General features: G+C 38.7%; 1 long non-coding RNA gene across 1 annotated transcript; it reads left to right on the top strand.

The window, feature by feature from the left end:
* The first annotated feature begins 36 nt into the window (after positions 1-36).
* Positions 37-19,675, top strand: LOC133276908 (uncharacterized). Its single transcript, XR_009746052.1, has 4 exons — positions 37-175; positions 7,386-7,507; positions 14,283-14,386; positions 19,558-19,675. It is a non-coding gene; the product is annotated as an uncharacterized LOC133276908 (long non-coding RNA).
* Positions 19,676-21,277: the final 1,602 nt, after the last annotated feature.

Raw genomic sequence — 21,277 nt, 5'->3', positions numbered from 1 at the left:
CCAGTGCCCCGGGCTGTCTGCTCTCTCCCTCGGCATGCAGACCGGTGTGCCTGTCGTGGCCCTGAGGGACAGGATGAAGGTGTTCCGAACCCCGGAGAGCAGGTGGATGGGTGCGACGGATAGTTGCTGCTGCAACTGCTGTCTACAGTGCCCCTCAAACTCCGGTGGTGCGCAGGTATGAACGCCTTAATAAAGCTTGCACTGTGGTTTAAAGCCATTTGTGACCTGGGAAAGGCGGCTGAGAGCCCACAAAGGGTGAAGTAGTCTTGGGCAGAAAGGTTAGAGAGCAGGACTCAGGGTTGTGGCTGGTGAAGCTGAGGCTGAGAGGGCAGGACGCTTCTCACTAGCAGGTACGAGGACTTAAAGTGATAAAACAGGCCGTGCTTTTGGCGTGAAATTAAACAATGTAATGATTAGAGTTACTCTACAACAGAGTTTAAAGGAAGACCACCGAATACTTTTTAGCTTGAATGTTAGCCAATACAGCTTAAACCTTTCACTAGCTTTCAGCTGTTAGAAGAAAACAGCTTTAATTAGTAAGGTTAACATTGACCGCTTTTAGTTCTTGAGGCAGTGTGACACATTTTGCTTAAAAGGCTTTCTGTTAAAAAAAAAAAAGTAATGTAAAATTAGTGTTCCTGAAAGAAACTAAGGAAATATGTATGGGCAGTGCCAATGAATAGAGTCCATTCACATACTGAGAACAACACAAAACTATAATATGAAAATAAAGCAGCCCAAATGCAGAATGGACATTAATACTATTTCCCCAAACCTATTGTTGATCCATGATGTGAACGAGCCATCACTCTGGATAAATTTTTGAGCTATAACGTTGCTACTGTACTTCCACCTGCCTGTCTCCTATGCCACTGGTCCTATAAGAAGTATATTCCCTGTTTTCCTTTCCCACCTGTGAATACTGTTCAGTTATATGGGTCCACCAAAATACCTATCCGATAATAAAGAACATACTGAGATTTGACCTGGGAAGGAATGGCTATCTGCTGCACACTAGCTGAATAGTGTTAGGGAACTATGTTCAGCTTTCCAGTATATGTGTCCTTCTGAAGGCATAGGAAAATAATCCTTTCAAGGATAGTCCAAGGGAAGTACCCAGCTGTTCCAATTCCATAGAGTTAACATAGCCACGGTTTATTTTACCAATTGAGAACTCAGCTGGGTAAGAAACCTCTAATAATGAGGAAGGTCATGGAACATATGTGGGATGCATCTCAGAGAATAACAGTGTGGGATTAATACATTTTTTTCATGGCGATGATTGTCCATATACATTTTACTTGATGAAACTTTCAAGCAGTAACTACAGATAAATACACGCAGTCTGCAAAATAATGACTTAAGAATAGCATTGGCTTTTTTTGTTTGACTGCATCACTGCATAACTTTGAGAAGATAGAAAATGAATCATTTGATTAGGTGAAAATGAAAGAGCATTTTTAGTAAAAAGTCTGAGTAAAGACTTAGTGCCATTACTTTTCTTTATGGAATACTATGTATGAATGCATTTTCAGAAAGGATTAAATCTCCTTTTTTTTACTGAAATAATGACTATTAAAAAGTGGAATTTGATGGGCAGAAGGTGCAAACAGCAAAATGTGAAAGGGAGTAAAAGTATCCCCACCATGGGTGGTGCGGAGTGAAGACAGTGAGTTTTCACACAGAGCTGAGTATTTTAAGCAAGAAGTCGGTGGAGTAAGAAATAGAATTCCTGAATGAGATCACTCTGTTCCACTGAACAGCAAAAAGGAAAGATATTTTGGTGGCAAAGATAAATGGAATGATTTGCCCTCAAAGAGTATGCATCTCCACTGGCCATAAAAGGAGCTTTGCTAACTACTTTAGGCTTAGTTACCAGTGGAACTTCCTGTGGGGACAGACAATTCAAAAAATTAAACAGCAGAACACATCCTGCAAGCCAGCAGCAAGGAATGCTGCTGGGATCTGGTATTAGAAGCTAAAGGCCTATGGATGATCTAGAGATTGGAGGTGCTTTTCTTGTTCCTTCTTTGTGGCAGGCAAATACTGAGTTTTTAGCTCAGCAGAAGACTGAGAAGCCTTTACTCATAGGAAGGCTGGTGTAACTCTTTTGAGGACCAGAAATCATCTGGTTTAATTTCTAACCTCAATTCGCATGACTATTTTGTGTCTGTGTGTTGTTTTATCAACACTGGTCCTTTATTTTCAGCAGCTACTTTTCCACCTTAGATTTCACACCCAGATTCTGAGTTAGAGTATTTTTCTCTTAGACTTCACTTTGCTAGGTTAAACAAGTTCAGTTCCTCTAGTCCCAGCCTGCAAGTTCTTAATTTCTCTTACCATCTTAATATCACTTATTTTCTATATTCCAGGCTGAGCTTGTTTTTCCTAAATAGATATGACACTTTCGAAGGTCACTTCACCAGGACTCATTACAATGGCATTAACAGTCTTAATCTCTTCTGGAAGTTCCTCAACTACTATATTCTAGGATTGCATTTGTTTTTCAAATCCTGTTAGGGATTGTTGTCACCTTGCAATTGAATAATACAACCAATTTTTAATCCATTACTTTTATTTTTACCTGATGAGTTTGTAGCTTTCTGTAGGATTTAACCATATAGTATTGCACTTATCCTTATAAAATCAAATTCCATTTCTAAAGAAAAAGAATACTTCTAGCAGTCTCCTTCTTTTGGTCCCCATCCTCTTCATTTTTCCAATGTAACTGTTGAACCCGATAGCAAATTTGAACCATATTTCACAGATGGTTGTAGTCTTGGAAATAATTAAGCTCCTACAAGTGTCGTAAAACCTGAGGTTGTTGAATTGATGGGAAAGCAAAATTAATGCCTTAGCTAAGGTAAAGACAGGCATATAAACTGCAGGTCATGTTCTGTAGCAAGCAACCAGCCAGCCAGAGGTTATGTTCAAACTATGCTGGCTACTTAGAACTTGAGTAACCTCAGCCTTACTCAGTGGGTGTTTTATGGAGAAGTTGGACAGCAGAAGATTAAGTGACAAAGCACATAATTTTATAAGAAATCAGATCTCATTACTTTTGCTGTTCATGAACTCTTTCCCTGACCTTCAAGTCAGATGAGACGGTTAGGGAGTCTACGGTACAGTTTGTGGGTGCAGGGACTTCCAGATGGTGCCTGTTCACACACAAGTACTCTGCCATGCTTGCTCTGCACCTCACTGTATTCCGTGAACTGCATTCTTCAGTGCTAAACTCTTTATTCATTCCCTTATGTGATATGAACAATTTCTCTTCCTGCTGTCTGCTCACAGTCTGTGTGCTCTATAGTCTGCATGTTTTCAGACATGCATTGACTATAGCAAGTCAGCACTGCAGTTACTGCATTGGTAGGTAAGCCCTGGGTCATTCCCCCCGTTACATTCAAGCTTGTCGTGCTGGATGACAAGAAGTCATGCTTTCTTGCATCAGCTATCACTAAGAAATAAGCTCTTTGGAACTCCCTTTCTGAGCCAGACCAAAGGATATTTAGTACCACCTTTTGCTTTTACGAGATTTGATAGATCAATGCTATTAATACCTCCTGGCACAAGACTATAAATGGGTATCTTAGAAAATTTTGTCTGACCGCTGAAGTGTTACATAAAGTATTCACTTAAAGAATTATGAAAGTGTTCTCTTGGTGACTCAAAATAAGGGTGCAAAAACTTCCAGGCAATAAAGTCATAATGTATTCTCAAAACCAGCTTACTCAGGAACTGAGAGCACCCAAAGATGGCATTTGCATCATGTTTGGCTAATTCTATAAATTAGTAATAGTACATTTATATACTAGTGACTTTTTACTGTAAGTTATTTTCACTATTTTTTTAATGTAAAAGACATTTTATAAAACAGTAAGTAAAATGTTTGCCTGAGCATAGTCGAAGATGAGATCATTTGTTACTGGCACAAAGAAATGGGGAATATGAAGAATTTGCTAACACGGAGAGAAGGGCAATTGGAAATCTTTTTTATAATCTCAAAGCTGCAGCCAGAATGTGTAAGCAATTCTTCTTGTATATTTTTCCTCACATTATTGTAGACAAGGGTGTAGATGATTACTGTTAAAGTAAAACAGTAATACAAGTTTAAAAAAAAAAACAGTTTTAGAGGCTTACATAAAAAAGCCATTCAAGGTGACTAATACCAGCTATTCCTTCTCCTAAATAGCCATAGCTTTTTGTGGACAGTTTGTCAGACAAGTTGAAAATCAGGAGAAAACATAATATTTGTTGATTTCCTTTTATTGTTCATAAGCTTGCTTTTGTTGCAAAATTTACATATTTTGGCATTCACAAACAGAAGTCCAACTGATTTGGTGAAAAGGGCTTAGTTAGAGAAATAAAAAATCCAGTTGTGCTGGCTTTCTTCCATTTTGTGTCAGTACAAATGCACTGTTTAGGTGCCTAGAGTTGCTAGTGAACATTTTTATGCATCTTAAATTCTTTTAGTCCATTGTCAGTTTGTTGTTTTGTGTTTAGGGTTTTTTTTCACTTAGGGGGTTGCGGTTTATAGAAAGGGAAAGTTTCAACTCAAGAGGTAACCTACCTGAGAATGCAAAAAGAGGGAGAGGGCATGATGAATCTGTTGATATCTTTTGTTTAAGCATGATTTTATGGAAAACAGTGTTCAAAACGTAATCCTTTGAAAGCAAATGGCTACTCATTTTTCACTGAGTCTCTGATTTCTGTGCTGTGGTCTGCTACTTACCTCTTGTTTTCTGCACAATTATGAGTTTCAAAAAATGCCAAATGATCTAAAGTGAGGACTTTTAAAGGTTAGACATTGTGCAATACACTGTCTTGGCCCTAAAAATTAAAAACTAGAAAAGACCGTTTTCGAAATGGGACTCAGTGTAAGTAATAAAGAATTATCCAGTGTCTGCGTGGATGTCTGGCAAAGAGACAGTTACTTCAAAAATCTTCAAGGAAAATAAAGCAGGACAATATTTTGGTTAATAAGTTATAGATTAACAATATCTGGACAGTTATTTCTGAACAATGACAATAACAGAGATTCTGCTGTTCTTTTTTAGAAATGGCTTCCAGATGGGAATCATGGTTTACAGTCCAAGACTGAATATGATTTGATAAGTTTTTATCAGTAAAGAGTATAATATTTCATCGTATGAACTTTTTCTAGATGATGCTTCACTCTATTCATAAATGGTTGCTTATTCCCTTTTGTTCATTTCTATTTACTCCTGCCCAGGTCTGCTGAATATTTCTGAGTATAATTTGAAAGAAATGATCAGTGTGGTGTAATAATCAGAACACTGTGACTATGTCCTAATAATACTTGGAGTACAAGGTTAAAAGACTCTGATTTTGAAAGATGTAGTAAATTCATTCACAAGTTTTCTTTGTATCAGCACATCTTTGCATCAGAACAAGATAAAGGTCAGGTTATAAGGGGCTTAACATGGTGCACTGTCTTTTTTTTTTTCCATTTTTCCTGGGTTTGTGATACTTGAGTAGGGAATAATTACATTTTAGGATTTTCCTTTGCAATTCCTTTTTAATTCCTACATTATTCTTCTGCCATTATCTGCAACTCAATTCCCTCTTCATGTATATTTTGTCTGAAATTTCTGTAATTAAAATATGTACACGTAGTAACTTTGAAAGAGAAAGTTTCAGAGAAAGATATTCGGGAGTAGAGTTATTTAAATACACAAATAAATTTTGTATTGTTTTAAAATGCTGGCTTTTACAGTATGAGTCACCAAAGTATTGACTCCATCAGGTACCTTGATTTGTTCATGTACTGGTACAGCCTCTTACACACAGAAAAAATTAATGGCTGATTGTCTTTATTTTTCTGATTGATTCTTCCTTGCAGAAGTAATTTATATTTTGCTTATATTTTCCCATGGAGAAAGAATATCTGTGCATTTTGGTGTTTATATAAAATGCTTTTTGTAGAACTGGTTAAGTATTCTGACCTTAATAGTACAGCAATTCGGTATTCATCGAAGCTACATGATGTCTTTTAAAACTTGCTCATTAGTTACTTGAATTAGTTTTATGGGTGGATTATAATTACAAAGTTAATACAGGTTCTCTACAGCCATCAGAAAGCTACTAAAGCCTTTTAGAGCTTCAGTGTAAATCAGGCATTCTAATTTATATTAAAAAGTTAATGGAACTTCAATACTGATATTTTTCTTCAAAGTAGTAGAGGTTCAATTAAGAGACAACAAAACCAACAGAATATTTATCCAAAATAGTGTGTGCCAAGTGGAATGGACAAAGTGGTAACCCTGCAAATCAGAGCACATACTCTACATTTGGGTTTTCCAGAACCACAAGTCACCTTTGCAATTTAGAAGAGAATTTGACAGTCTGGCTAGTAAAAATAAAATAAATTGAGGATTATTTTTAAATGTAGGAATAAAAAGTGCCAGCTATACTTATTTTTCATATGTTTACCCTCTGGTGCTAGACATTTGAAATAACTTGATATTAAAAGTAATACTGCAGACAGTGTGTCTTGTACTGTGATTGAAAGCAGTGTTTTTAGCTTTCAAACATAAACCCTTCTCAAGTGAATGTTACTGACAAGACCAAATGCTTTTGCTTTCTTAGAGGTTTCTAAAAATTGCCTTTTTTTTCAAGGGGAAAAAGAGAAAGGATCGGGCTGTTTGTTTTGGGGTGGGAGTGTGAAAGGGAGATTGTTTTAAAATTAGAAATAGAATGACATAAGTAGTCTCCATTTATGCCTTTCTTTTTCTAGAGGAAAAATGAGAGGTATTGGTGGAAAGTATTTTGGAGTGCAACATTTCAATACTAATTGGGAAAGAGAGTTTTGCTGTTTCATGAAGACCGATTCTCACACTAGGTACTAATACAAACATGCAAAAGACACTACATAGTTAAAGAGAATTTAAAATCTCTTTCAGGCATTCAGCCTTCCAGTTATTACTGTATTAGACCCATTTCACTACTTGAGCAATCACCAATAGCAAATCCGGTTAATTACTGCACAGTTTTTATGAAAAGTAACATTAAAAAAAATATCCAAGTGTTCCCCCCCCCCAGTTATATAATCAGAAAGAGAGCCAAGACTGACGTCAGGGCATTTTCTCTTCTTTGTAGGTCATTTTAAGGCAGGAATTCAAGCACCTTGGAGCAATCACTGGTTTTGAAGAGACTGCTTCTATCATTTATGGTGGTACAGTAATATTATATGGGAAAATGTGAAATTGTGAGAGGAGCAAAGATCAGAATAAAGCCAAATCACTACAGGGTCTGAGCAGCAACTGGCTGTAAAATCAATACGAAGCAAGAGCTGGATATTGCAAAGTTGAGCATTAATCCAGTGCCTGGCAGAAAAATAATTTATTTATCTTTTTGTTTCTTAGTGATTGTACAAACTGTACAAGGAACAAACTATGAAACACAACAAAATAAAAAAAGCAACTCTCCTTTAAATCCATAGAATATATTTGATGATCCTGACATTTTCACTCAACTTGGATGAAAAGTAGGTCCTGCGTGGATGAGAATAGGGATTATAGTTCAATTCCAAATTGTTTTACAGTAGAAATTCGAATGGAGGCAGAATATTGCCTTTTTATCAAAATAATTTTTAGTGAGAGAAGCAGAAACACGTGTTACATATACATGTCTTCTTGCATAGTGTACATTCTGATACAGTTAATTCAGCCAATTTTCTGGTATTATTCTCAAGATCTGTGCCATGGATATTATAGTCCTCCATATGGGTACATTTTTCCTCTGATTTTTTCCATTTCTTCCTCTGGTAATAACTGTATAAAATCAAGCATTTTAGTTAAAATTTAGAATCACTAAGGCTGTTCTACAGGATCTGAAGCTCTCCCACATTTTGGTAGTTAGTTATTTTATTGTGGAAGGAGTTGCATCTAGCTGTTACAACTTCATTTATTTTTTAGCTCAAGCAGAGATGGAGATTAAAACTATCTGTCTATTCTTTTTGCATCCAATTTATTCATAAACGAATATTTCAGTTTGTTACAAGAGCTGTGGATTTCCAGCAAGCCTTCAACTCATAATGTAAAATTTGGGGGATGAAGCAGTCCATTGTTTCAAAACGCATGCCCATGTGCTTTGTTTAGATTTGGGAAGAATAACACTGAATAGTTTGAATGCAATCCTTCCTGGAATATCAAGTTAGTACCTATAGCTTTGGTATTTAAAAGGTTGCTGATTAGTCTTACTAGGTAGTTCAAAATAATTTCTCAAGAGATAGAAGGGAATTCTGCCCCTACTGGAAAATCATCCATGGCAAGACTTTACTGTCTATTCCATTGTCATAAACATATTTGTCATCGATTTCCATGGGAGGAAAAATTCAGTCAACATCAACAATACAGTGAGGCAGCAGAACAGTTAAACATAATTTTTACCAGACTCTTTCAAGAAATCTAGTACCTCTGACATTCTAAAACATTGTTTAGTTACATTAGTGACATTGTTCTGCTCAGGTTTCAGGTTTTTCAATGTTTGTGATTTGTGCTGTCTTTGTATGCCAGAGATTGGAAGCAATTAGATTTACGATTCTGAAGAAATCTACTATTAATTAGCAGTTTGCTACTGCTGTCAAATAAACATAAGCATATTTAAGCATGCTAAGCTCAAAATGAGATGCTTTAGTGATTCAGATATAATGGTATTTTATTCTTTTGATATTTGGCTCAGTAACACCACTAAATTTGAGGCAGTGACATTTAAGAGTTAATAGAAGTTTTGTGACGTTAAAATGAGTAAGTGCAGAATAAGATTCAGGGATCAGAATCTGCAAGTTTTTATGCAAGCAGTCCTTTGCCTCTCCTTCTAGATACACTATACTGCACAGTAAGTACGATGTAGAAATTGGTGCCAAAGCTGGCTCATGGGCTGGAAGCAGGCTAGCCTGTTTGTGCAACGCTTTGCCAAAGCTAATTTACTTTGCTAAAAACCAGGGTAAATTAGACAGTGTGCAGCATTAAGCAATGTGGTTAAACTGCTTCCAGTTACCCAGGCTGGCTCCTTCTGAGCTGCTTTGGCTGTCTCTCCACAGCACTGTGTTGTGCAGCACAGACATGCCCTGACTAAAATTGATGTGTGTGAAATTTTATTCATGTAAGGAAGGATTGACGAATTGTACCCATCCTTTCTTCTCCAGAAATTCTGTCCTCAGATACATGCAGAGTGTACAACTGAGAATGTCTTCAAATAACTACAGTGTAACTGTCATTGCATTTGACCTCAGAAATGTGATTGTCTGAGTAAACACAGAAAATGGAGGCACCGCAACTGATTATAATTAAATATAAGTGGTTAAGCACAGATCTGTGGTATAAATAGATGTGTTATGGCTGACAGTTAAAGTTTGAGTTCAGCTTACGTGTGAGGCTTTGCATTACTCATGTAAATCAATGTTCTCACTTACAAGAGAAACCTCATAATTTACCACCACCCATAAAGTATCCTTGCTGTAATCAATAGTGATTCCTATATGGAATTACTGTGCAGAGCAACCTTTCTTCCATCCATATCCTCAGCATGATTGCTGTATGGTTTGGCGCCATGACAGAAAAATATCTAGTGAGCTCAGTAGTTTTCTGCGTGGAAGGACTTAACTGTCCTAATTTGGTACAAAAATTCCATTCAGTTTAAAGTAAGCAAAACTGGAATTAAATACTCCACATGGTGAAGGATTGAGTAGAATCTTCAGTGGGGAGTGTTTGCAATCTCACTGCATTGAGACTTGACAATTAAAGACTTGACAATTAAATACAGCTTAACTTTATTCTATGTAGAAGTAGGGTACTGTAGTTAAAAATACGTGGTGTTATCTGCCACACTGGTAACATTAAAGGATTATCTGGTGATTTTTTCGTCTCCACTTTTGGTGATAATTACATATGCTGCACTTGAGACAGAGAGCAAACCATGTTCAAATTAACCCCAAAACATTTTACTGCTTTCTGATTATTTGAGCACACCATGATGTACATCCAGCTGTGCTGTGCTCAGCTCTTTAGTCAGCCAAACAGAAATGATGAGCACAGGGGTGTTTCTTATCCTCACCAGTCCTCTTAGGAGCCCAGGGGTGCCCATGTGGGTGCAGGGCTCTAAGGTGCTTTCCTAGGACATTTCATGGAGCCACAGTCCCTGCCTGAGGAGACGATTGTCTTCTGTAAAAGAGGCTGAAGCTTAAAACGGTAAGGCAGTGACACTGAAGCATGCAGAAACCCAAGTCCTTTGTAACTCACCACTTCACTAGACAACTCCACACATTCATGGGCAATCATCAAGTAGCCAAGAGCCCAGCACATGAGCGAGTTCCCTCCTGGAAGCAGCCAGTGGTGTCAGTAAGTGGTAGGTGTGCTCAGAGTGCCTGGATTGAAATGAACCACTTAGGGAACTGAGCGCAGAGTTGTCTTTTAGTGGGGTTAAAAGAAGCTGTAGCTAGAAGTTCCGAGTTTGGTGTACTCATAGAAACCTGAGCTTTGGCACTTAGGAGACAGGACTATAACAATGAAGCCAAGTGAACTCAGATTTAATAGTCAATAAAGCAGAGGTTTTCTGAATTGCTTTGTGGATTTGGATTGCCTGAATTTCACTTTTGGTGCCTTGTGTGCATCCTGAGCGTATAGCTCTGTGTTCCAAGAAAAACATAGGCTACATCTCAAATAAACAAAATTTAGAGAACAACTGGTTTTCCATTTTAGTATGTGTGATTACTAAAGTAAAAAAATTCCTGTAATTTTCTAGTCACCTACGTAACCAACACCTCAGGAGCATACCTCTTCTAGTCACATGAAACAGATACTTCCAAATGTAATGTTTTATAAAGCTGTGATTAACTGATAGAGGAATAGAAGAGTTTTCTAATAAAATATGCTAAACATGCTAAATAGCACTTCTAAAAAGGAAATCATAATTCTCTTGGCATTGGATTACAGCATCAAGGAGTGACAAAGTATATTTAAACTGACAAAGCTATTTATATTACAGATATCTGTGAAATTATGTGCTTTCCTGTTCTCATTGTTCCATTTCTCATATGAAAGCTAATTATTTTTCTTTGCCCATCTTGATACAAGGATAGCTGTGTATTTATTTTTAATGAAATTTGTGATTTATAAAATACACATTACACAAACCATCATGTTTTATTCTGAGAGTTAGCAGAAAAGTGACTCTTCACTCCAAAAAGTACCTTCCCATAAAGTTTGTCTGAAGTGTCTTTTTTAACTTTTACCAACAGAACAGTGTAGTATTTTTAAACTGTTACCATTTTGCTGTACTGCTAAGCCTATGTTTCCTATGTTAAGACTATGAGAAAATACACAGAGGCTACTGAATCCCTAATGATCGCTTTAAATCTGGTCAGTAAAAACTTACATGTACTCGCAATATTGATTTATTATGGGGTTCTTCAGTGCCTTTGCCTAGTGATACAATAATATCTCCATTTTGAAAGATAAAAAAAGGCAAGACAGATGAACGACAGATAAGTGCTAAATAGTCATTTTACTAATTCTCAGTTTAGTGCAAGTATCTTAAACTCAGCAGTTGTTCACAAATGCTGCATTTGTATTTAGCTAGCAGTTTGCTGTTCTTATTTTAGGTACGAGGAAGGACAAGTTTAAGAAGGACAGTCCCGTTCAAGCTGTTCTCCAGCCATGTAAATTGAGCTCATGAAGATTTATCTTTAATTCCTGCCTCCGCTTTTCTTAACTGCCTCATTGAGATGCACGGTGCCTGATTTCTCAGTATTCATTGCACAGCAGTGCTTACAGTCACAGCACAGATCCCGCTGCCTACAGCTTGCAGTTGCAAGTGCTCAGCACTTCTACAAATTACCCTCCACCGTACCCAGCACCAAGAAAAACACAATTAACAACCACATGTGCAAAGTGACTAGTATCACACAGAAAATCTGGGGCAGAAGCAGGGATACAATTCAGTTCCCCAGGGCTGCACTCATGCCTTAATCATGAAAACATGTTCTCTTCTCTAGAGTTGTCTGCTTCATTCACTACGTACTTCCAACGGCTACAACAAAGAAAGTACAGACTCCACAGAGCACGCTCGCTTTTACTACACAATGATTCATCCTCCAGCGTAGGTCTGTTCTATGCGCTACATAACACAGAAGACCCACAGAAAACTCTCTCGGCTCTCAAAGGAATCACATGCAGTTCCCTCTCCCTCACCACTCACATAATCCACCAGTCCTTGTCCCTTTATCTGCCTCTTCTGCCACCAAGAGAGCTGGGTGCTCAGGAGTGACAGGATTCCTGATCCAATTCCTACGCTTAGTCAGGCCCCAGATTGTAGCAGCAATAAGTGGCAGGATCAGGGAGGACTGTTTTGAACGCCAGTAGCCCCAGGGCTGGAGCATGCCCAGATGTTTTGTGGAATGGCTCCAGCAGGCCAGTCGCGCACACAGGTGTTTATTGGCTTGAACTGAAAATCAGGAATACCAAGAATAATTCATCCACCACTTGGCTCTTCAAACACAACAGGAACGAGCACAATGTGCAAATCTAAATGGCAGATAACAGCAACTATTATCTAACAAGCATGCCTTACTCGTGGAGCTGCTTGTGTGATGAACTTTTTCTTTTCCTAGACTGAATTCATTTTAGTATGAAAACTAATTATACAGAAAGTATTGGTAAAGGTATGCAGCTGAGCAACCTCACAACTCAATTTTTCACTAATATCTATGATTTTAGCCACAAAAGATGCTGCTGCTAACTGCAGGAAGCACAAATCTACTTCTTAGAAATGTGATTTGTGGTTTACTTTCTGTTTACACTTAAAAAGCGACTTAAAAGCAAACCACATATAACTGGATCAAAAGTAGCATTGTGTGCTTACATTAAATATATTCATTTTCACACCAGAATTACCTAAGGAACAAGACTTGCTGTACGTGGAAAATCAAAGGAGAAATATAAGAAACTGTTCCAAAGAGGTTTGCTGCTCTGCACAGCAAAAGCTCTGCACAGTCCCTCTGTGACCTAGACTCCGCACAATTTATTGGTTATCTTTAATAAAGCGAAATCCAAGCACCTCTTCTGTTTTGTTACTTCCATTTTAACACTAGTGGTAGCAGACAGACAAAAGTTTAGTTTTAGCCTGGGAGCTAAAAGAAATACTTCTAACATACATATGTACTGCTACAGTCTGACTTATAAATGCTCAGTAGTAAAGTCAGCAGGAATCAAGCACTAAAACTGGAGAAGGGTAAATGGAAAGAGACCCTGCTGTATTTGCAGACTTGTGGTAATACAGAAAGCACTCCTGACTGCTCTTGGAAACTTGTCGTGTAAGTGAGCAAGGGGAGAGAGGTCAGGCAGTGACAGACTGCACTTCCAGCCTGAAACGGGGGCTTGCACTGAATCTAAAAAACTGAAAACAGTCCGAAACATGCATTTAACTAAAAATGAATGTTATTAAAACAAATTATACCCATCATTTAGAAATGTAATCTCAAAGTACCGTAGCTCCTGGCTTCCACTCAGATGATGTCTGGCAATGTGCTGTGTATCATCCACAAAGTATCTTCCAGAATCCCCAGCACCCTGGCTTTGGGGACCGCTCTAAATCTCCCTAAATTCTGATGGTTCTGATGTCATTTTCTAAGCTTAAAGTGTTCTTTCAAGTGACATCAATCATGACTCAACCTGGTCTCTCCTGCCATATGTGACAAAGGCTCCTATTTTTAAACTTTCAGACAAATACAGCCTGTATAACTTTTTTTTTTTTTTTTTTGCCAAAAATACGTCAGTTCAAATCTCACTGTTCCGAGCATACTCTGTTCTTTCGGGATACTTGTCAGCTGGCCTATTTATATCAGGTTTGTAAGAAATTAGATGTTTTTCTAGAAGTAAAATAACAGACTTGAAGAACAGAGCTTCCACCTTGCGTTATTAATAGAATTCATGATAATCTGTGGTTATATTGTCATGAAGTACAGAAACGAATTGCACAGAGCCAACAATTCACTCAGCCTGGTGGTTAAAATGGATAAAGGGATAAAAATGATTTGTATTAGTGCCTGCAGTCTCTTGTAAATGTCAAATACTTTCTTGACATTCTAAAACCCAGGCTGTACAGCAGAAGTGGGAGAGTAGCATTTTGTATTAATTTAAAAATGCATAAAACTGATTATCCTTTTCTAGCACTCAGTATTTCACTGTTTCATGAAGACCCTAGATGCTGCTCATAACTGGCTGTGCTCTTTCAACTCATCATGTGTCTCATTTTTCTTTCAGCAGAGCAGTGAATGTTTTACTTATAAATAAATAAAATTTTACTTCCTCTGGAAGAAGATATTTAAGAGATTCCCCCCAACCAGTTTTCCCACTTGGAGAAAGTTGTGAGTATTCATCTCTCCCATTTCCCATGCATGGCACTCCTACCATTCCTATAAATGAGCTGTGTAAATCCCAGTCACCTGCATGTATCTTCCTGTATTTCGGTACTGTTAGTTCAGTTTCTACTGCTCACTTTAATCACCTCACGGGGTTCAAAGAACACCTGGATGTATTCTCATTCTCACAGAATGTTCTAGTATAAAGGATTTATGACATTCCCTTGGTTCACCCCATTCGTGTACTTACTGTACATCTGTTAGACTCTTTTTACTCTGCTATAGTAGAGTGATGCAAAGGTGTAATTGAACCGACAAAAGTGTTAATATTTTTCTAAAACACATCACTTATATTTAGCACAACCGACATTTTACTCATTGTTCTCTTTGCACCCACATTTATTCCGAAAGAATTGTGAAATGAAATCATCAAAAAGCTACCAGCTGCACAAGTCTTCTGAAAACCTCTGTCGTCTGAGTCTGCCTTGAACATTACAAAAACATGCAAAAAGGCTTAGAGATAGTTTCAAAAGAAAAGACTAGAAAAGGAATATCCAGGTGGCTTTTTAACTGTAGGGTACAATAAAATAGTTTGGAAAGTATTACACAGAAATATAATAGTGAAAAAAACAAGATATGCAGTTTACAAGTAGAAATACACAGTGCTTTGCCTTTGCTCGAGCCGAAATCAGTAAAGCAGACGGAGCTCTCTTTATATGGGTTTACTAACTGCTCGACAGCTCCAAGTTTACAGATGTGTGACTGGCAGCTTACAGGCATGCTGATCAACAGTAGAAAACCTTTTAAGGCTTAAGGTTAATTAAGGTTAATTATTCTGAAACACTGTTAGAGATTTCAGTAATAATTGCCTGACGTGACAGAGATGAATTGCTGCCTCCATTTTGAGAGCGCTTGGGAAATTACTTAGAAGTGTGTGAGAAGCTTATCAGGGAGACATTGCGGGTATAAAAGAAATGAAACCCTGGGTGAACAGCTAAGCAGCAAAGGGCAGGCCAGTCTAACACAATCCTACAATTTGCATTGAATAATTTAGACAAAGAGTCAATAGATTTATCAGCAGCACATATTTACTACCACAGTAGCTTGACACAACTTAGGTGAATTTGCATTGAAATTCACTCCCAGATACCAATCCAAAGAAAATAGCCAGAGAGCTCTTACATGTTTGATTACTCGCTGAAGTATTTATCATCTCTGCTGATTGCATCTTATTTCAAAGCCAGACCCAGATCCCAGAGAAGTCATCAGCTTAGTTCCTGGGTAAGAGCTGGCAACCCTATCGTGATTGAAGTCAAAGGGACCACACATGAAACAAGGCACTAAAGCTCAACAGTAAAAGTCAGCAATACCTGGCATTAGATTACAAGGTCTTCAGAGCAAAGGCATTCCTAATTTCCCAGGCACAGAAAGACAAGAGGTAGAACTCTGACATTGTTAAAATAGAAATGAAACTTTTCTAACTTCATTAGCACCGCATTTTTATCCACTGGCATCTTATCTGCGCCACCTGCTTAATGGCATGAACAATCGTATGCTGTTTAAGTGGTACAGATGAAAGTCATTTGAGGCTAGCTCTAGGAGGAGTTCCTACTATCACTCATTTAGGGGTTGAAGTGGTGTCAAGCTATCTGCTGCTATTTCATACTTGTCCCATACACATAATACAGAAAGCAACAGCAGCAGCCGTTAGGTACTAATAGTAAAGCAATCCAGACTAAGCACTTTCCAACAGCAAAAAATGAGGCAATTTACCAGGAAGAGAGGGAGTTGCATTAGCATGAAAAAACTTCTAAGTTATTCACAAGACGCTAAAAGAGAAGGAAGAATCATCAATCCTGAACACTGGAACCATGAGGATCCATAAGGATTTTACATGATGCTAGTGAGGCCAAGCCAAGTAATCACTGCCATAAGTGGAGCTGTGCAGGGAGCAGAGCAGTAGCATTGCCTCCCTGCAACAGACCCTCAGATTTAGAGTCTGGCCTCTTAGGTTTTCCACTTAGACTTTGTGACAGACAAGTTACTGTAGCTGGGAGCAACCCAGGAGTTCCTGAAGAAAATCTGAGCAGAAGTGGCTCACTGAAGGTACTTCTCAAGGTAAGTAACACCAGTACAGTCTCAAGGACAGGAACACCAAGTGCATAAATGCATCACATTTTGCCAGTGGTAGCAAAGTTAGTAACAGCCACCACCATCCCTCTGGTACAAAGTAGGTGAACATGAAGAAGACGCAGGATTAAAAATGCACCCACCTCATCAGTGATTCACAAACACTTCAACCTGTTTCCGGACTTGATGGACTTGAACAGTCTCTAAGAGTGGGCAGGATTTGATGCCACTTTTCAGAAAATGACTTGTGGAGACCATGAAGCCAAGACCTATGTTCAGACCATGACACGGTGAAGAGAAACCATGCACGTCTGCCACAATGGAGCTAAGAACTGCATGTTGGGAGTGCTTTGCCTGCCATGGAGGGTAACTCAGCCGCTCCCTACTGAATGCTTACAATGAAGGGCACAGGGACAGAGACTGCTCCTTCTCATAGTTAAGAGGGAATAAACGACACCTTGCTGCTTAAATCATTCTCCCATGCTGTTTTCACCCATAGGTTGCTCACTTTTGCGCTGGGCTCGCAGACTTCCCAGTTGTTCAGAGGCTGGCAGTGCCCCAGCTTCTCCCTTCCAGCAGTTCCTGGCCAGCCTCTCCTTTTTGCTCCACACTGGTCCCTGACATGGAGAGGCTTTTTGAGAAGACTGGTTCGGAAGAAAGGAAACAAGATTAAACAGAACAGGTCCCTTGAGAACAGCTGCATAAATTCTGTCTTTATTTGCTTGGTCTGGAGGCTTTGGAAGATAGGAACTCCACATCTTTTACAATTACAGTTATATAAAGAATAAAGGCTTTAATCACAGCAACTCTTGCTTTCAAGCTGGCAGCAGGGATGCCAAAAGAAAACTAGAAGAATTTGCCATCAATGTTTGATAATCAGAAGTGTCACATAAACTTCTGAAAATTAAAAATGGAATAATAAAGCTTCCTTTTCTACAAAGTTGCTGTATAACCTCATCAGAAATAGCATTTCTCACTTCAAATACTGTGGTGTTACCTATGGCAGTCTCTACCATGGCAAAGGAGTGGCACCTCCTGCTTTGCTTGGAACAGCTTCCCTGCAGCTCCCTTGCCATGCCACAGCATCCCTCGAGCCCATGCGGCTGGCTGCAGTCATGGAGAGTGTAGTTTCAGAAGCGGGGTACATGCGTAGTTGGACTTTTGAAGGGAAAATAGAATTTGATACTTCAGTTCCCACAGGATACCACCACAGAGACTATTTTCTGTAAAATGAAACCGGCGGAGTGGTGTTTTACACCACAGTATCGCATAAAAGGCAAGACAGTTGGCCCAGTGATACTCCTACACAGACAAGTTCCTGTGTCTCCTGACAGGTTCACATTGCTTTATCTGGCAAGCATAAAATTTAAGTCTATGTACAAAGCAGCCTTTTCATTTAGGGAACAATTAAGCTAATCCCAGCAAGACTTCATGTTTAACTAGGTCTGCAGTGAACAAGCTTGCCGTCTGCATTCAATCAAGCTCTTCTGACTTTCACAAAATAGAGGCTAAACCGCGTATTTGAGATGTAAAATTCTAAGATTCCTGCGATCTGCGAGAGTCCTGCCAGCCCTGAACCACGCATCTATTTGCTAAAACTTTGTTATTGTATCAGCAGACTTCTACAGTCTGTCATTAAGCTTCCAATTAAGCAGTAAACATTGGTTTTACAAGCCTGCTTTTTTCATTAAAAGGGTATACACCGCAACACTTGGTAAATACATAAACATATATGCATATGCACACATGCACAATAAAACAAAGTTGCTATTGGCAGAAAGGTAACATCAGCTGCAGCCGTAACAAGATGCAGACTCAGCCTTCAAAGTCTCACCTATTCAAAAGTGCGGTCAGAGCCTGTGCTTTGTTCAGTTTGGTTTGAGCTGGGGCTGGATCCAGCTGGGGGCAATGATGATTTGAATTCAATGAAGTCAAGAGAAGACAATAATTCAGATTCGGTTCTGGTTTTTGACAAAACAATGGTTCAAATCAATCTTTGGTTTTGGTTCTACTTCCTGCTTAACAGCTGTGTAAAGAAAAACATCTGGAATAATACCCTAGCAGGGCCAATAACCAAAGCTGCTTTTTCATACTATCCAGATAGCACCAATAATAACAAAGCTTTTAGGTCAGTTTTCAACAACAGAAAAACCAACCAGACTCCTTTTTTTGCCTTACTATCAATAGTAGCCAGAACTGCAAATGGAACATTAAACATGCTGCCTCCATCTGCACCAGTCACTAAAACGGGCCAAGGCCTGTTGTTCTTGCTCTGACAGAGAGGTAAAGCACAGCTCATACAGACACAGCTAAATTCCTTCCTGCAGTCAAACTGGCCTCAGTGCTCCTAGGACCAACCTCTTGCTACCCCTCAGCTGTGCCTGGACCCAGCAAGGGCTGAAGCCTGGCCAGCAAGCCCCTGAAGCATTTCATCCTCTTGTGATACGCTGAATGCCAGACCTAACTACCCTACTGTGCCAGCACAGCCTCCGGTGCCAGCTGGTAACGGGAGTTGTGCTCACTGGATCTGTTTACACCTTCTTGCTGGTCTGCGCTGCTCTGTGATATCTCTGACTTTTTCATGAGCTTCTTTGAATCTGGGACTACATCTTTGTTCCGTGTTCATAAGGTGCCTAACATAGGCCAGTCTGTACTTGGGAGTATGGCTCCAGAAGCTGCATCGAAGTAGGTTTTATGGGGAAGCATAACCCATACATGGGTATGCAAAGATCTCAGAGAATACAATGTGAAAGGGCCTGCATGCATTATGGAGTGGTCTCAACACATGCTTCCATCTCTGCAGTTGCTCCATCATAAATGTGCACCTTGCTCATGAAACATGACTACTCCCACCACTTGGAAGACTAGAGGATTTCAAGGAATCGTTGCTTAAATCTAGGAAAGGGAGGGGACACACCACGAGGTGTCCAAGGTCACACAGAAAACAAGAGGAACTGCTCCCAGATGGCATTTTCGTAAACAAGAGCCCCTGAAGCCAACACTGGTGGCATGAAATTTAAAATTGCTCCTGATCTTTCATACCACAGGGATCTCTCAGAGCAGTTCTGTTTTCATGGGACAAAACACTGTTCACGTGATTCTCCATCTTGATCAAGCGCTAGCTCTTCACCTCTTTTCCGGAAACACATCACCTCAAGAATCTGTTGGGAAGGAAGTAAAAAATGTCCTTTTATCAGATTTTTAGTGTCATTATCCCTTTCTACCCTTTGTATGACTGAGATTACTAAACTAAAGCTCTATGAGAGCCAAGAGACAAAGCCAGAATGAGATTGCCAGTGATTAAATAGAGTTTGTTAAGTTCATGTTAAAGCTGTGATCACTGCGCTAACAAAAGCAGAAGAAAGTAAAGCAAGAGCTCTGCCAACATCACCAGGATGTGGAGTACTCCTTCTGGGTACTACATTTCAGCTCTCCATAATGCCAACGATTTTTGCTTTGCTAACCAATAAAGATTTACTGGCTCTTATTTATATTTACCAAGGAGGGAACAGAAACCACAGAACATTCACAGCCAACTTGCCAACCTCCTTGTTCAGTGACTTACAAAAACAAAGATGCATTTCTAGGGTAGCACTAGCATTTGTAACATTCTCAGTCCTTCTCTGCCATACCCACAGACCTTTAGAACATGTACCAAATCCCTTAAAACTAAGCTTCCATGAGCCTGTGTATAATCCTACAGAATCTAAATTTCACTTGAGGAAAATTACAGCATGCCTTCATTTTCTAGTGTATTCAAGTCATGACTATTAATATGGCTATTGAAAAGAAACAGATCTAATTACAAAAGACATTGTGACCTACTTTTCTCTCTTTATTTCTTATCAAGAAGCTTTCAAACATTTTTTTTTGGTGCCATTTGAACCCTTTTAGAAATCTTGAAGATGTTTCCCTCCATTCATACACTGAAATCTGTAGCTGGCAGTTCTGTGCATTAAGTCTTTAAAAATCTTTTGAACAGACATACGTGTACAACTGAAATAGAAGCAAAACAAAGTCTCAGTAATCGTAAGGATTTACCCTCTTTGTTAAAACGTTGGATGTCAGTTACACAAAATACCATAGCATTTTATTATAGAGATGTAAAATCATTCCATACAGTCTTCCAAATATCCAACTTGTATTTCAGACACAGATACCAAGAGGGAAAAAATCTCCAGCTGTCTAGAACTCCAAATTCTCTCATTTGTACTGTCATTTAACATAAGACAAAATTTAAGACCAGACTTTAACTGTTTCCAAATGTTTTTGTGCATGTTCCTGCTGAAATCTTTAACCATTATCTAGCACCAGAATTCTTAAACAAGAACTACATTCACTGTCCTCCTTTAATTTAGTGTTCAGACATTTTCCTGTTGAATGCTTCGTATCATACATTAATCATGCTAATAGATGATAAATACTTAATGACTTTGAGAGCAAAAGGTTCTTGGGCAAATTGCAAATACAAATGATTTTAAGCTCTGATGCACAGAAAACTCTTAATCCTGTGGGGAAATGACTGTAGGTACTGCAATAAAAAAACAGATTTAGATTATAACTTTAAATCTCTGAAGAAGCTGTTCATCCTTTGAAACAATCTAACAAAAAGTAAATATGAGCTTTACTGAGGAAAAATTCTCCACACACAGTAGAAACCAGACCTAAGTACATGTGGGAAATGCAGAATACTGCACTGAAACAAAACAGAGAGGGCTTAAAAGTCTCCTCTCTAATCCTAGTATGTGTTAGGCCTTTTTCTTTTTT

Source organism: Pezoporus flaviventris, unplaced genomic scaffold (assembly GCF_033815535.1).
Source record: "Pezoporus flaviventris isolate CSIRO_AGI_PZ_B2104156 unplaced genomic scaffold, CSIRO_AGI_Pfla_v1 ptg000047l, whole genome shotgun sequence".
Lineage (NCBI taxonomy): Eukaryota > Metazoa > Chordata > Aves > Psittaciformes > Psittacidae > Pezoporus > Pezoporus flaviventris.
The sequence above is the reverse complement of the archived record's forward strand: the minus strand, read 5'-3'. Positions and strand labels throughout refer to the sequence as shown.